Source organism: Mustelus asterias, chromosome 19 (genome assembly GCF_964213995.1).
Source record: "Mustelus asterias chromosome 19, sMusAst1.hap1.1, whole genome shotgun sequence".
NCBI classification, from domain to species: Eukaryota; Metazoa; Chordata; class Chondrichthyes; order Carcharhiniformes; family Triakidae; genus Mustelus; species Mustelus asterias.
In genome coordinates this window covers 76,647,415-76,663,695 of record NC_135819.1, presented here as the reverse complement: position 1 = coordinate 76,663,695, position 16,281 = coordinate 76,647,415, and the positions used below count along the sequence as shown (strand labels likewise).

Here is a 16,281-nt window from a genome sequence, read left to right as displayed (position 1 = left end):
TGTAGCTGCTGTCTTGGATCCCTGCAAGGCCCCACTTGTGCCAATTTGCTGCACAAAGTCCTCAGACTAGTGTGGAAACGGTTAAGGAATGCCCATCATTAGCGTGGCCGATTGAAGCTGGGTGGGCGGGCTGTTGGATCTGTGATGCAGTGGATTTTAATGCTGGTGTGTTGGTTCCGTTCGTGCTGCCACAAGCCCTCTGTTGTTATTCCTTGGCAAGGTGGTCGTAGAGCGGCAGGTGGATTGGTAAGTGGCAGGCATGGGTTGATGTAAATCTTCTCCAGGAGCTTTCTTGTTGCAATCTCCCTCCTAATGGATGCGATATGTTGTTCAGGATTGGAGGCCAAGGATTGATCGGAAGGTACCCAAGATGATGTGCGTTATTGTATTGAGCTGGGTATTTGCAAGGCTGGCATGGGATGAGTTGTACCATCCTGGTGAACAGTACTCTGCTGTTGAGTTGTTGATGGCAAGAGCTGAGGTCCTTAAGCTTTGAGCATCTGCACCCCATGAAGTGCCAGCAGGTTTTCTTACACGGTTGTTTCATGTTTTGATCTTTGCTGCCACCTTGATCAGATTATTTTTTCGTATGTCATTATTCAGTCAAGGGTAACTCCAAGATAAATGGGATGTTTCTGATTCACTCTCTTGTCATTCAAGGAGATCTTGAGTTCCCTCTTGGCACTAGCACTGTGGAGGTGGAATATGCTAGAGAGCATTTTGTTGCTGCTGGGCTGGACGTGGTCAGGGCAAGAATGCGGTCGCATCTACTTCACCCTTGCTAAAAGCCACCTTAATTGAAAATGGGTTTTGAAAATAACCTCAAAACAGACGCTGTCAGGTTTTGGGAGGCCAGGGTTTAGGTAGTCTTCCATCACAATTAATCCTTGTGAAGAATTGAGGCAATCAGCAATGGGCACATTGGCCAAGGTGTTTGAGAAACTCAGGAAGAATGTTGTCATAGCTGGCAGCAGAGCTGGGCTTGATGTTTTTGAAGCACATTCGTAGTTGATCTTTGAATTCAATAGAAATCTGGAATTAAACGTTGAATGATTGTTTTAAAAACTCATCTGATTCACCAATGTCTTTAGGGGAGGAAATCTGCCATCCTGACTTCATCTGGCCTAGATATGACTCCAGATCCACAGCAATGTGATTGACTCTTAAATGTTTTTTGAAATGGCCTAGCGAGCCACTCAGTTCAAGGACAATTAGGGATGGGCAATAAATGCTGGCCCAGCCAGCAGCACTCACATTCAACGAGTAAATAAAACATATCCACACTGAGACACACGCAAACACTGGCGTGCATGCACACACACACACACCACATACTCGGACAGCAACACGCACACAGACATACAAGCACACAGATATAAATGTACACACTTAAATGTACACACAAATATGCGTGCATACTCTTAGGCGGAAACACATACAAATAAGAGCATACATGCGCACATAGACAGAAATACACAGAGACACAACTTAACAAGCGTGCACGCACACACCCCACACACCCCACACACACACATACACACACACACCAAGGACTTCACTCCATACCTCCCTTCCTCCCCATACAAGCACTTCACCAAACCGCTTCTGAGCAACAAACCTGCCCCACAGCCTGCATTGTATCTAGTGGGCCTGTATTCCAGAGTTAAGAAGAATGAGAGGTGGTCTAATTTAAAAGTATCAAGTTCTTGACAGATGAGATGATGTTCCTTCTGCTCAGTGAATGTAAAACATGGAGCTACAGTCTCAGAATGAGGCATCAGCCACTTAGAACTGACATGAGAAGTTTCCTCACTCAAGGGTTGTGAATCTTTGGAATTCTATTACCCAAGGTTTTCAATCATTAAGTACGTTCAAGTCTGAGATTAATGGATTTTAGGGTATTAAGGTAGCACAGTGGTTCGCTCTACAAAGAACAATACAGCACAGGAACAGGCCCTTCGGCCCTCCAAGCCCGTGCCACTCCCTGGTCCAAACTAGACCATTCTTTTGTATCCCTCCATTCCCACTCCGTTCATATGGCTATCTAGATAAGTCTTAAACGTTCCCAGTGTGTCCGCCTCCACCACCTTGCCTGGCAGCGCATTCCAGGCCCCCACCACCCTCTGTGTAAAATATGTCCTTCTGATATCTGTGTTAAACCTCCCCCCCTTCACCTTGAACCTATGACCCCTGGTGAACGTCACCACCGACCTGGGGAAAAGCTTCCCACCGTTCACCCTATCTACTGCCTCATCGCCAGGGACCCGGGTTCAGGTCTGGCCTTGGGTGATTGTCTGTGGAGTATGCACTCCCTGGTCTGTGTGGGTTTCCTCCGCGCGCTCCGGTTTCCTTCAGAAATGTGCAGGTTAGGTGGTTTGGCCATAATAAATGTGCGGGGGTTATAGGGATAGGGCGGCGGAGTATGGGGATGGGTGGACTTGGGTAAGATGCTCTTTTTGGAGAGTTGGTGCAGACTCAATGGGCACTGTTGGGATTCAATGGATTCAAAGGGATATGGGGGTAGCACCGGAAGGTGTAGCCTATGAAGAAGATCAATCATGATCCTATTTATCAGTGGAGCAGGTTCAAGGAACCAAATGGCCTATTCCAGCTCCAATTTCAAATGATCTCATAAAGCCTATTAGAAATTTAGAATGTGGATTGAGCATGAACACCAAAAAGACAAAAGCAATGGTAGTTAGAATGAATACATTAGAATAAACTAGAATGAAGATTGAAGTAGATGGTGTCGCACTGGAACAGGCAGGTAAGTTCATCAATTTAGGACAAACAATAACAGAAGATGGCAGGTGTGGTGCTGAAGAGAAGAAGGATAGAGATAGCCAAAAGTAAATTTGTGAAGATGAATGATGTGTTAACAACATAGAAACTCAAGCTTGTAACCAGGAAAAAAACGGATAAGATGCTGCATTCTAACCACTTTGCCGTATGCCTCAGAAACCTGAACAATAAGTGAAGATTTGTGGAACAAATAGAGGCCTTTGAAATGTGGATGTTAAGATGTATGCTAAAAATTCCATATACAGACCATAAGACCAATGAAGAGGCACTGGAAATTACAGGAACAGGAAGTACTGCTAAAAAGTGACCTCCAGAAAATAAAATGTCATTATTTTGGTCATTTGATCAGAGTTGAAAAGCTACAGAGATCTCTTCTACAGGGCAAAGTAGAGGGTGGGTCAAGTTAGTTGCAGTTAGATGGCAGACGTCACAGAATGGTTGCTTTCGAACTACAGTGGGGGTGTGAGAATGGCATAAGACAGACGAGTGTGAGATACCACGACTGCAGATCTCCCATCAGGAAAATTCTCTCTTTTCCGCATTATAATTTGATTCAGTTAAGTGGAATTGTTATGGGGAAAGAAGTAAAAATAAAACAAACACATCCCCTCTGTACACAAAAGTTCTCATCCTATTTGGTTTTAAAGTTCTGGAATCTAACTACATTGACATCTAGCTGGTATTTTGCCAGCGACATCAGCTTTAGAAATGTTGCAAAGGTCATGTCTACAGAAGTAAGAATGTTATATAATATTTATCTGATTAACAATAATATATCATAACTACAGGTGTGGCAGCCATGTAGTTTTGAAATACATCTTGGTATTTTGAACAAAGTATATTGGACTCATTCATTAACTGTGATGTTTGGAATATTACGCTAGTTTATAAACACCCCAATTTACCAAATTAATTACATTTCAAATCACCACACAATCTATTGCAATGTTGTTTTTGGCAAACTGCAAAAGAACCTGTTCTAGAAGGATGTTTTATGTGTTTTACTTGGTGACAAAACCTAAATATTTGATATCTGAGATGGTGTTGTGAAAGAGTCTATGTCCTTATTGTACACTACAATACAACATTTGTGTACTAAGTACTGCACTGCGTATGTATGATTTGATTAATTATTGTCACATGTATTAGTATACAATGAAAAATATTGTTTCTTGCGCTGTACAGATAAAGTGAACGTAGAGAAGGAAAGGAGAGGGTGCAGAATGTAGTGTTACAGTCATAGCTAGGGTGTAAAGAAAGATCAACTTAATACGAGGTAGGCCGAATCAAAAGTTGGATGGCAACAGGGAAGAAGCTGTTCTTGAGTCAGTTGGTACGTGACCTCAGACTTTTGTATTTTTTCCCAATGGAAGATGGTGGAAGAGAGTATGTCCAGGGTGTGTTGGATCCTTGATTATGCTGGTTGCTTTCCCGAGGCAGCAGGAAGTGTAGACAGTGTCAATGGATGGGAGGCTGGTTTGGGTGATGGATTGGGCTACATTCACAACTCTTTATAGTTTCTTGCGGTGTTGGACAGATCAGGAGCCATACCAGGCTGTGACACAACTGGAAAGGATGCTTTCTATGGTGCATCTATGAGAGTCATAGGGCCAAATTTCCTTAGTCTCCTGAGAAAGTAGAGGCATTGGTGGACTTTCTTAAGTGTAGTGTCGGCCTGGAGGGACCAGGACAAGTTTTGGTGATCTGGACACCTAGAAACTTGAAGCTCTTGACCCTTAACACCTCATCCTCGTTGATGTAGACAGGGACATGTCCTCCACTACGCATCTGTGCATAATTTTGTAATTCTACATAATGCGCCTTGTATGTCAGGGTTTCGCTCCAAAATTGATATATAATAAATGGTAATCAATAATGTTCAGTCTCCTGCAGTCTCTTCCTGTCATGGATCAGTTCCTGCTCACCAAACATTTATTTAGAATTAGACTAATTCCCCATCTCTACAGCCCAAGCAAATACAAGTTTTGTATTTTACAGATGGTTTTTAAAATTTGTAATTAAGGTTTTGAAGACATTGGGTGGAAGGGTTATCAGTGTGGAAGGTGTCGTAGGACTCTATCATTATCTGATTAACAACCCTTGAAACCTCATTTCCAAGAAAGTGTTGCAATTTTGTTGTAGTGGACAATTGTACTGAAAACCTGCACCCAAATGTACAGATTTTGACTTTCATATGCATTATATATTTGCTTTAGACACTTTTCATTTAATTTGTTCACTAATGTCATAGCAACCATGGTATAGATCTGAGTATAGTCTTACTGATATTCTGAACATCAAGACAGTTAGCAATAACCTTTGATTTTTAAAATGAATTAGTTCAGTATAGTGAGTTATTTAATTATGTACATGCAATCAAAGCATTGCTTTAAAATTAATTTCACTAATTCTGCTAAAATCAAATCAATTAATTAAAGCTTCCTTCAGTTTGTGTTAACTTGTGACTCTCAAAAGTAACTTTTCCCACTTGCTGAATTGTGGATTTTCTGCAATTTTAAAGTTATCCCAATCAGTTCCATTCAAAAAAAAAAGTAAAGGTTAAAGAAATGATTAACTTTTTGTATGCCACTTATGTATTGTGGCTCAACAATTCCTAGACTTCCAGCATAGCCGCTGGAGGGTGCATAGTAGTCGCTTAAGGTTGAATCTGGTTCCAAGTATAAATACCTGGCACTTTCAGACAGTAAGAAGTCTCACAACACCAGGTTAAAGTCCAACAGGTTTATTTGGTAGCAAATACCATAAGCTTTCCGAGCACTGCTCCTTCGTCAGATGGAGTGGAAATCTGCTCTCAAACAGTGCAAACAGACAGAATCAAGTTACAGAATACTGATTAGAATGCGAATCCTACAGCCAGCCAGGTCTTAAATATACAGACAATGTGGGTGGAGGGAACATTAAACACAGGTTAAAGAGATGTGTATTGTCTCCAGACAGAACAGCTAGTGAAATTCTGCAAGTCCAGGAGGCAAGCTGTGGGAGTTACTGATAATGTGATATAAATCCAACATCCCGGTTTAGGCCGTCCTCATATGTGCGGAACTTGGCTATCAGTTTCTGCTCAGTGACTCTGCGCTGTCGTGTGTTGTGAAGGCCGCCTTGGAGAATGCTTACCTGAAGATCCAAGGCTGAATGCCCGTGACAGCTGAAGTGCTCCCCCACAGGAAGAGAACAGTCTTGCCTGGTGATTGTCGAACGGTGTTCATTCATCCGTTGTCGTAGCGTCTGCATGGTTTCCCCAATGTACCATGCCTCGGGACATCCTTTCCTGCAGCGTATCAGGTAGACAACGTTGGCCGAGTTGCAAGAGTAGGTACTGTGTACCTGATAGATGGTGTTCTCATGTGAGATGATGGCGATGATCCGGCACGTCTTGCAGAGGTTGCTGTGGCAGGGTTGTGTGGTGTCGTGGTCACTGTTCTCCTGAAGGCTGGGTAGTTTGCTGCGGACAATGGTCTGTTTGAGGTTGCGTGGTTGTTTGAAGGCAAGAAATGGGGGTGTGGGGATGGCCTTGGCGAGATGTTCGTCTTCATCAATGACATGTTGAAGGCTCCGGAGGAGATGCCGTAGCTTCTCCGCTCCGGGGAAGTACTGGACGACGAAGGGTACTCTGCCCACCGTGTCCCGTGTTTGTCTTCTGAGGAGGTCGGTTTTTTGCTGTGGCAGGTCGGTTTTTCGCTGTGGCGCGTCGGAACTGTTGATCGATGAGTCGAGTGCCATATCCTGTTCTTATGAGGGCATCTTTCAGCGTCTGGAGGTGTCTGTTGCGATCCTCCTCATTCGAGCAGATCCTGTGTATTCGGAGGGCTTGTCCGTAGGGGATGGCTTCTTTAACGTGTTTAGGGTGGAAGCTGGAGAAGCGGAGCATCATGAGGTTATCCGTGGGCTTGCAGTACAGTGAGGTGCTGAGGTGACCGTCCTTAATGGGGATGCGTGTGTCCAAGAATGCAACCGATTCCGGAGAGTAGTCCATGGTGAGTCTGATGGTGGGATGGAACTTGTTGATGTCATCTTGATTGCTCACCATGACTCCAAAGGAAGAAAATATCATCGATGTACCTAGTGTATAGCATCGGTTGAAGGTCCTGTGCGGTGAAGAAGTCTTGTTCGAACCTATGCATGAAGATGTTGGCATATTGAGGTGCGAATTTGGTCCCCATGGCTGTTCCGTGTGTCTGGATGAAGAACTGGTTGTTGAAGGTGAAGACATTGTGGTCCAGGATGAAGCGGATGAGTTGTAAAATTGCATCTGGAAACTGGCAGTTGATGGCATTGAGTACTGAGGCCGTTGCAGCAATGCCATCATCGTGGGGGATGCTGGTGTAGAGTGCCGAGACATCCATTGTGACGAGGAGTGCTCCTGGTTCAACTGCTCCATGTGTGCTGAGTTTCTGTAGGAAGTCTGTAGTGTCACGACAAAAGCTGGGGGTTCTTTGTACAATGGGTTTCAGGATGCCCTCGACATAGCCGGAGAGGTTCTCGCACAGGGTTCCATTGCCTGAAACGATGGGACGGCCGGGTGTGTTTGCCTTGTGTATCTTTGGGAGGCAGTAGAGATCTCCAACGCGTGGAGTACGTGGGGTGAGAGCACGGAGGGTGTTTTGAAGGTCCGGATCAAAGGTTCTGATCAGAGTGTTGAGTTGACGGGTGTGTTCTTTGGTCGGATCTGTGGGTAACTGTCTGTAGTGTTCCTCATTGTTCAGTTGTCGGTGCACTTCTTTGCAGTAATCCGTTCTGTTCAGTATGACGATGGCCCTTCCTTTGTCTGCTGGTTTGATAATGTTGCGGTTGGTCTTGAGAGCGTGGATGGCGTTGCGTTGTGCTTGGGTGATGTTCGGGGCTGTCTTGTGAGTGCGGCTGATGAATTTGGTGTTGACGCACCTCCTGATGGCTTGGGCATACATGTCAAGTCGAGGGCAGCGGCCTTCCAGAGGAGTCCAATTCGACTCTTTCCTCTTCGGTTGCACTGCGGATCTCTCTGTCGGCTGTTCCGGTTCATTGGCTGTCTCATTGTGTTCACTGTTGGCCTCTTGGGGTTTGTGGAAGAACTCCCTCAGCCTCATTCGCCTGATGAATTCCTCTGTGTCCGCTGCGAGACTGATGGGGTCTATTTTGGTGGTGGGGCAGAAATTGAGCCCTCGGCTGAGAACTTCGATTTCATCTGGTTGAAGTGTGTAGTCCGATAAGTTGACAATGGACTTTCCTGCAGTGGTACTGTTTTCTACTGTGGTACCGGGGGAGGCTTGGTTGCTGCTGGTGGTGACGCTGAGTTTCTCGAGTTTCCTGTTCTTGGTGTGCATGTAGATGGTGTAGTTCCTTTGTCTCGTCTGCTCGGCAACTTTCAGACAGTAGCAGAAGTGAGACTTGAAACTCAGGATAAGGTAGCTCCAATGCAATGATGTTGCTTATTTCAAGTCCTATATGCGACAGCATTGTGCAATTACAATGATGAATCTATTTTGAAATATTTTTGTTGGATACTTTGAAGTGCTAATGGCTTTGTTAAAAAACAAGCTGAGAGGCACTTCTGAAACTGGTTGTGAACAGTGAGTGGTATTAGCTTCAGTAGATACAGCAACTAACCCAGTATACTTTTTTTGCCATTTAATTCAAATAAGCTACTGAAGTTTCCTCTGCTTTTCAAAGCCTGATCACAGCCATGAAAAGTCATTGGCTAAAACACAGTGAAAAAACAGAAAGCTAAACTGTACAGTTTTTAAAAAGTCTGTCTGATTTATCCATAACTTTACCAATCATATCAATCAAGAAGGTTCAAGATACAATCTCCATTTCATGTGAGACTCACCAAATCCAGCTTGGGATTTTGTGAGAGTTGTTAGATTTGGTCAAGGTGTCTCTATATTAAGAAAATTAAAATCAGTTGAAATTAATTTTCTTGATTTCTGAACAGTGATCTTTGGTAAAAGTGCACTCATGTGGATGGGATTGTGCTCTGCTACGATGTCCCTGTTATTAAAAGCACATCTGCACTCATTTTCTAGTTACAGTACAAATCTATTTAAATGGTGTAACAGGCCTAAGGGTTGAGTGGCCTATCCCTATATAACTTAGAACCAATGACCAAAAGACATTCCATGTCCATTAAATTGCATTTCAGCTAGAGTTACTACTTTCAGGACAAAAAGGGGGAAGGTTGATTAGAGGAACAACTTAAGTTGCATGATTTATAAAGTAAATATGGATTGTGCGTAAGCCAGAAAGGGTGTGGACATAGCATTTATATAGATGTTGACATGTGCATAGTAGTTGAGAAGATTGATTTTGCCATTTAGGTGGCTGTGTAACCGCTGATCATCAATCACTTCCACAGGCACTATAAATGCCTCTACTGTTTAAGTAATGTGCACGTTGAGAAAGTTTATTTAGAATGATACTTCATTCACCTTTTAATTACCAATTCTGTTGGAAAAATGCTGCCAGCGAGTTTGATGTGTTGGCCTAATTGAAAAGGGTTAATGGAGTTTTACGGGAATTTGATTGAGTTAACCTTTCTCTGGATCATTGTTTTGGTCTGATGTTTGGTGTAATCAGCTAAATTAGATTTGGTGCTAAATGCATTTTCGTTGTAAGAAAATCTGCAATTCTTTACATACCTCAGGAAGCATTTTCTCCACAGTAGGTTTCCTGAGTCAGTATTTTCTATTAAAATGTGTCAGATGGTTTATAACCATTTGGCCATTATGATTAGCAAATGTTCTTGGTATTTTATGATGATTGTTCTGAAGACCTTGTATGTACTATTTGTCATTCTTTGTACAGATTGGATTTAAGTATGTTTTTACAAGTTTGTCATTGTCTTTGAAGTTTAGTGCTAACAGAGTGGGGTTAGACTTCATGATCAACATTTTTAATATTGATATGACTAGTTATTTTGAAGTTAATATTGAGGTGTTTCCCTTCAGCTTTTCAGTTGTGCCTTGTGTCCAAATGTGATAAACTTTCCCATGTCAATCCCGATTGTAATGAATGCTGAATTTATATTTGCTACCTATATTTTAAGCTGCTGAAGCTCCATTCAGTACGGATGGGTACACTGTGAAAGTGGGGATCGCCGCTCCTTAATAACATCATTAAATGTAATTAAATCAGTGTGGTGTGTATGGAGACTGTTACAGTGACTTTTTCAAGCTTAGGTCCAGGTGTATATTTATTATTTGAGAGTACAACAATGGTGGGGCTGCAAGCACAACAATCCAGTAGCCTGGATAGTTTTAGTAGTTTGGATAAATATTGTCCCCTTATCTAAGGAAAGATATATTAGCATTAGAGGCAGTCCAGAGAAGGTTTACAGAGTTGATACCAGGTATGGAGGGATTTTCTTATGAGAAGAGGTTGAGCAGGTTGGGCCTGTACTCATTGGAGTTCAGAAGAATGAGAAACTACTTTATTGAGACATATAGGATTGTCAGGGGATTGCCAAGGTAGAAGCTGAGGCATTCTTTTCCCCTTGTGGGAGAAAGAACCAAAGGATGGTAATCTCAGAGTAAGGGGAATGGCATCAAAGTTTTGATTTACATCTGAAATCTGCATTGAGTCTAGGTACTGCAATTGTCTCTTTCACTTACAACACGTTTTTCGCATGAATTCTCCTGGACAATATATTGGTCACTGTTTGCTTAACTACAGTCTTAAGACATTCTTTCTGTCCCAATTCCCTGGTTATCTGGATTGTATCAGGTTCTTTGAAAGTCTACCTCCTTTCAGCATCCTTGACTGTCGTGCTTCTCCGGACAGAGTTGAGAGATGCTCACTCCCTGGTGTCCTTAAACTGCAATATATCCATAGAACATAGAACAGTACAGCACAGAACAGGCCCTTCGGCCCACGATGTTGTGCCGAGCTTTATCTGAAACCTAGATCAAGCTATCCAGCTAAAAGTAAACTTTAAAAAATCCTTTCTACCTTACAAGAACTCCAGTTGCTAAGCAACCACTCCTACTTCTATCAGCCTCTATTTACTCTTCACGCCGTAATCTTCCCTAAGTGCAAGAAACACAGTTGGGATTGAAATCAGCCCCCACACATACAAACACCTTTGTCCAGCATGAATCTAACTATAGGTTCTACCCTTCCAAGTACATAAAATTAAATTAAACCCACTTAGAATTATACCTTATTTCTGATACTTACCAAGACAAATATAAATCTCTTAATTTTCCCTTTGTTTTCCTAACACCGTATGGTTGCGACACTTCTTGCAATCCTACCCAGAGCCATGCGATCTCCAGTGAGAGGTGAAAACCCAGCTAAAAACCTATGTCAAAGAGAGTAGGGGGAATCTGGAAAATTAATCTCCAACATCTTTTGACAATCCTCAGATAATTAAAATTATTCCCGGACATCACCCTGAACATTACAAGGTACCTACCTCTTGCTTGAGAAACAGGACCAGCCCTTGCTTGAAGGAATTGAGTGAATATAACCTTCACCAAATGAGATTGCAACAGCAAGCTGTTCCACAGATCCAATATTCTCTGCAAAATGTTCCTCATTCACTTAATCAGTTGAAGCAATTGATCCACACAATACACTATTTAATTATCTTAAAAATCTTGATCAAACCACCTCTAAGTCTATAGCTCTATAAATTATAGTGATCCAGCTCTTTGAGCCTCTCTGGGTAACTAAGATGTTTTAAACTGAGATTTAATTGACTAACCCTCCTCTGCATCCTTTCCAAAGACTCATTATGTGAGGAGACTAGAACTAAACACAATATTCTAGCTGAGGTCTGCCCAAAGCCTTTTACAAGGACAAAATGGTGTGCTTTTAATATAGTGAATTGTCCAAACATCTTGCCTACTACAGAATGTCCAACTAATAGACATATTGTTAATCAGTTCTGCCTTTCCCCCCTTTTAAAGATTGGGATTATGTTGGCTTCCTTCCAGGATAAAGGAACAATTCCAGATTCATGCGAGACATTAAATATGCGGGCAAAGATCGACTTAAGGGCCCTTGGATTGTATTATCTGAGCTGGTAACTCTATCTGTTACGATCCCTTATTCTTTTGAAAACAGTCCATTTCATCTTTATTAATATTAAAAAGTTTTGTTGTTAAATGCACCTATTAATTGACTATTAAACGTTCTCTTTAATCAAGAGTGAAGACTGATACAAAGTATTGTGTCTCCACCATACCATGACAGTCTTTCAAAACCTTTCCTTGAGGATTTTTCAATGGCAAATACAGTGCTTGATAGTCCTCTGATTCTGCAAATTGTGATGCAGTTGTCCGTGATCCTCTTTTCCATTGCCCCTTTAGCTGATTCAGTAGCTGCTATCATTGTTTACAACTGTGTTCAGGACAGGTCTTTATTGCATAAATGATTTTTTTCTTTATAAACACATTTTTGTTTCCAACTCACCTGTGTCTGTACATAGCCATGGTAGCTTCTTTCACATTCCTGTTTAATTCTCACCACCTGAGATTCCTTTCCTCTGGATCCTATGGTGGAGAGTGAGAGAGTGCCTCAATCTGCCAAGGGTCCTCCCTGAATGGTACAGGGTTTCTAGCACGTTTATTATTCTTATCTTCCTCCTTTTCATGATAATGTTTCTTATTAATTTCTTAACCAGTCTTACAATTCCACTCATGCGAGAAACAATACTTTTCACTGTATATTAATACATGTGATAATAATATCTTCCCATATCTAAGGAAGGATGTACAGGCCTTGGAAAGGTTCCAGAGGAGGTTCACAAGAATGATCCCTGGAATGAAGAGCTTGTCATATGAGGAACGGTTGAGGACTTTGGGTCTATACTCGTTGGAGTTTAGAAGAATGAAGGGGGATCTTATTGAAATGCGAGGCCTGGATAGAGTGGAGGTGGAGAGGATGTTTCCACTAGTGGGGAAAACTAAAACCAGAGGGCACAACCTCAGGCTAAAGGATGATCCTTTAAAACAGAGATGAGGAATTTCTTCAGCCAGAGAGTGGTGAATCTGTGGAACTATTTGCCGAAGAAGGCTGTTGAGGCCAGGTCATTGAATGTCTTTAAGACAGAGAAAGATAGGTTCTTGATTAATAAGGGGGTCAGGGGTTATGGGGAAAAGGCAGGAGAATGGGAATGAGAAAAATATCAGCGGAGCAGACTCGATTGGTCGAGTGGTCTAATTCTGCTCCGATGTCTTATGGTCTAATAATAAATCAAATCAAATCAAAAATCAGCAGATGTTCCCATTATCTCACCCCTCAGCCTTGAGTATGGCCTTCAGTTGCTCCTTATCTCCGCCTTCAGTATAACAATGAATAGTCCGTTATGGCAGTAATTGCTAACTACTAAGCCAATGTCCCCATGGCCACTTTGGTCAAGTATCCCATCATGCTTAGAAAGAGCTCTGATCACTACATTTGTCTATTCTAAAGCTATTAATGTTTGCCTTAATATAAATCTTAGTCTGAAATATCCCACTTTACAATCAAAGCTCATATATCGAGACTAGTGTCGAGGTAACCAGATTTCAGTGGGTTGGGGAAAGGAGACTGAAAAATAAAGGAATTGGCAAGCAAGAAGCACAGAAGCTTTGATTTGATTTGATTTATTATTGTCACATGTACTAATGTACAGTGAAAAGTATGTTTCTTGCATGCTATACAGACAAAGCATACCGTACATAGGGAAGGTAGTGTTACAGTCATAACTAGGGTGTAGAGAAAGATCAATTTAATGCGAGGTAGGTCAAAAGTCTGACGGTAGCAGTGAAGAAGCTGTTTTTGAGTCAGTTGGTACGTGATCTCAGACTTTTGTATCTTTTTCTCGACGTGGTGTGTGGGGCCCTTGATGATTATGCTGGCTGCTTTTCCGAGACAGCAGGAAGTGTAGACAGAGTCAATGGATGGGAGGCTAGTTTGGGTGATGGACTGGGCTTCGTTCACGACCCTTTGTAGTTTCTTAGGGTCGTGGAGAAAGTAGGAGTCATACCAAGCTGTGATACAACCGGAAAGAATGCTTTCTATGGTGCATCTGTAGAAGTTGATGAGAGTCGTAGCAGACATACCAAATTTCCTCAGCCTCCTGAGAAAGTAGAGGCATTGGTGGACTTTCTTAACTATAGCATCGGCATGGAGGGACCAGGACAGATTGTTGGTGATCTGGGCACCTAAAAACTTGAAGCTCTCGACCACTTCTACTTCGTCCCCATTAATGTAGACAGGGGCATGCCCTCCACTGCGCTTCCTGTGGCCGATGACTATCTCCTTCGTTTTGTTGACATTGGGGAAGAGATTATTGTCGCCGCACCAGTTCACCTTAGATTCTCTATCTCTTTCGTGCACTGCGTCACATCATCGTTTGAGATTCGACAAACAATGGTGGTGCCATCAGCAAACTTGAAAATCAAGTTGGAGGGGAATTTGACCATACAATCAAAGGTGTATAAGGAGTATAGTAAGGGTCTGAGGACACAGCTTTGGAGAGCACCGGTGTTGAGGATGATCGTGGAGGAGGTGTTGTTGCCTATCCTTACTGACTGCGGTCTGTGGGTAAGGGAGTCTAGGATCCAGTTGCAAAGGGAGGAGCCGAGCCCCAGTCCCACGAAATTTGGAGATGAGTCTCAGAGGAATAATGGTGGTAAAAGCTGAGCTGTAGTCTATGAATAGGAGTCTGACATTGGTGTCTTTGTTATCTAGGTGTTTCAGGGTTGAGTGTAGGGCCAGAGAGATGGCGTCTGCTGTGGACCTGTTGTGGCGATTGACGAACTGTAGTGGATTCAGGTAGTCTGGTAGGTAGGAATTGATATGTGCCATGACTAACCTTTTGAAGCACATAATGATGGATTTCAGAGCCACCGGATGACAGTCATTAAGGTACACTGCCTGGCATTTTTTTGGTACCGGGATGTTGGTTGTCTTCTTGAAGCAGATAGGGACTTCAGATAGGTATAAAGAGAGGTTGAAAATGTCTGCGAATACCCCGCCAGCTGGTTTGCGCAGGATCTGAGTGCTTGTCCGGGTACCCCATCTGGGTCAGTTGCTTTCCGTGTGTTGACTTTTGAGAAGGCTGGTCTGATATTGGCAATGGTGACCTTGGATACAGGTTCGTCTGAGGGTTCCGGGATGGAGGGTCCTCTTGCTCAAAATGGGTATAGAATGCGTTGAACTCATCGGGGAGGGATGCATTGGAGCGGGTGAAAAGTGAATATTGAAAAGGCAATAGCGAAGGCCCAGCCATGTTCATTGGATGGATGATGGCGTATATTCAAGTTTTTCTGTTTGGTGAAGTGGCCATTGGGCTGCAACCTCGAGGATGTCCATTCCTCTGCTTGCAAGGGCACCATTGAGCGAGATATGAAGATGCGGACATTGGCACTCAACTGGGAGACCGTCGCTGACGTTGTGACCTCTGGAGGCCGACTGTTTGGAAGGGGATTGGAGAAGGCGAGCAGAAATGTAAAGCTCAACTGACTGAGGAGAGAGACAGAGAAAACCGAAGCCAGTGAATTGTGCCCCTTCTCATCCCACTGTCTTCCTTGGCAGGAAATGCAGCAGAGACTGCCATTCCAGAGTGGGACGTCAGAGCCACACCAGGCAATGCTTAGCACAGAGTTACCAGGGCACAAACCATCACCTTAAGAGAGGGAAGGCTGCCATTTTGAGAGGCCGGAATAATTTAAACAACACTTAATAATTACGTTTCTCAAAGATAATGTAAAAATACTTATGTTTCCAATTTGTAGTTAGACATGTAAATAGATTTTCCAATCCCGCCTGCCATAGGAATCATCATGGGCGAGACAGATAGTTAAAAGGTTTCTTGACTTTGGAATTTCTGGTCCCGTACATTCAGCGGCTGGAAATTCCCACCCAGTTTATGTTCTGTAATCTCATTAAGATTAATTTCACCCAAAATTATTCTAAGTATTAATTTAACTTGCATTTTCAATTAAAAAATTAATATAACTGTATTTTTCATTTTGACAATTTGTTGCTGTAAAGTTCCAAAAGCGATTTTCATTTAATAATTAAGCACCTGAATGAGGTTGCATTTAATTAGTGAGTGCCTCACTTACTAATTAAAATTTTGGATTTATTAATGCACCACTGTTCAGGTGCTGTTGACTGCATTGTGACTATAACAATGTGTACTCTAATGCACTGGATTTCTAACTGGCATTGAATTAGTGGCATATTGCATGATAAGACTTGAGAGTTTCTTCATAAAGAAGACTTTGAAAATCCTGTATTTTTGCAGTAGCAAAGGCAGAATAAATCATTGTGCTGAACTGCTGAATTACATCAAAGTATAGAATGCGCCAATTTGGTGTTATTAATTGCTGAGAAGTGGTAATTAAGCATTGTCAATAAAGGGTTAGTCATTGATTAAGATTCACTTAAGTTCACTTCATCGAGTATTTGAGTGAAGGTGGGATGCAGGGAAAGGCTGTCATAGAATGGGATTGATATTGGAATAGAGTTTAGAACTTCGCTATTTTA

The 16,281-nt window shown here is 42.4% G+C and overlaps 2 protein-coding genes across 4 annotated transcripts in view; one reads left to right on the top strand and one right to left on the bottom strand.

The window, feature by feature from the left end:
* The window catches only part of taf3 (TAF3 RNA polymerase II, TATA box binding protein (TBP)-associated facto), a 199,504-nt gene that overhangs the window by 4,388 nt on the left and 178,835 nt on the right, over nt 1–16,281 (top strand). The gene's annotated exons all lie outside the window — the stretch shown is intronic.
* Nucleotides 1–16,281, bottom strand: part of kin (Kin17 DNA and RNA binding protein) — a 157,839-nt gene that overhangs the window by 62,018 nt on the left and 79,540 nt on the right. The gene's annotated exons all lie outside the window — the stretch shown is intronic.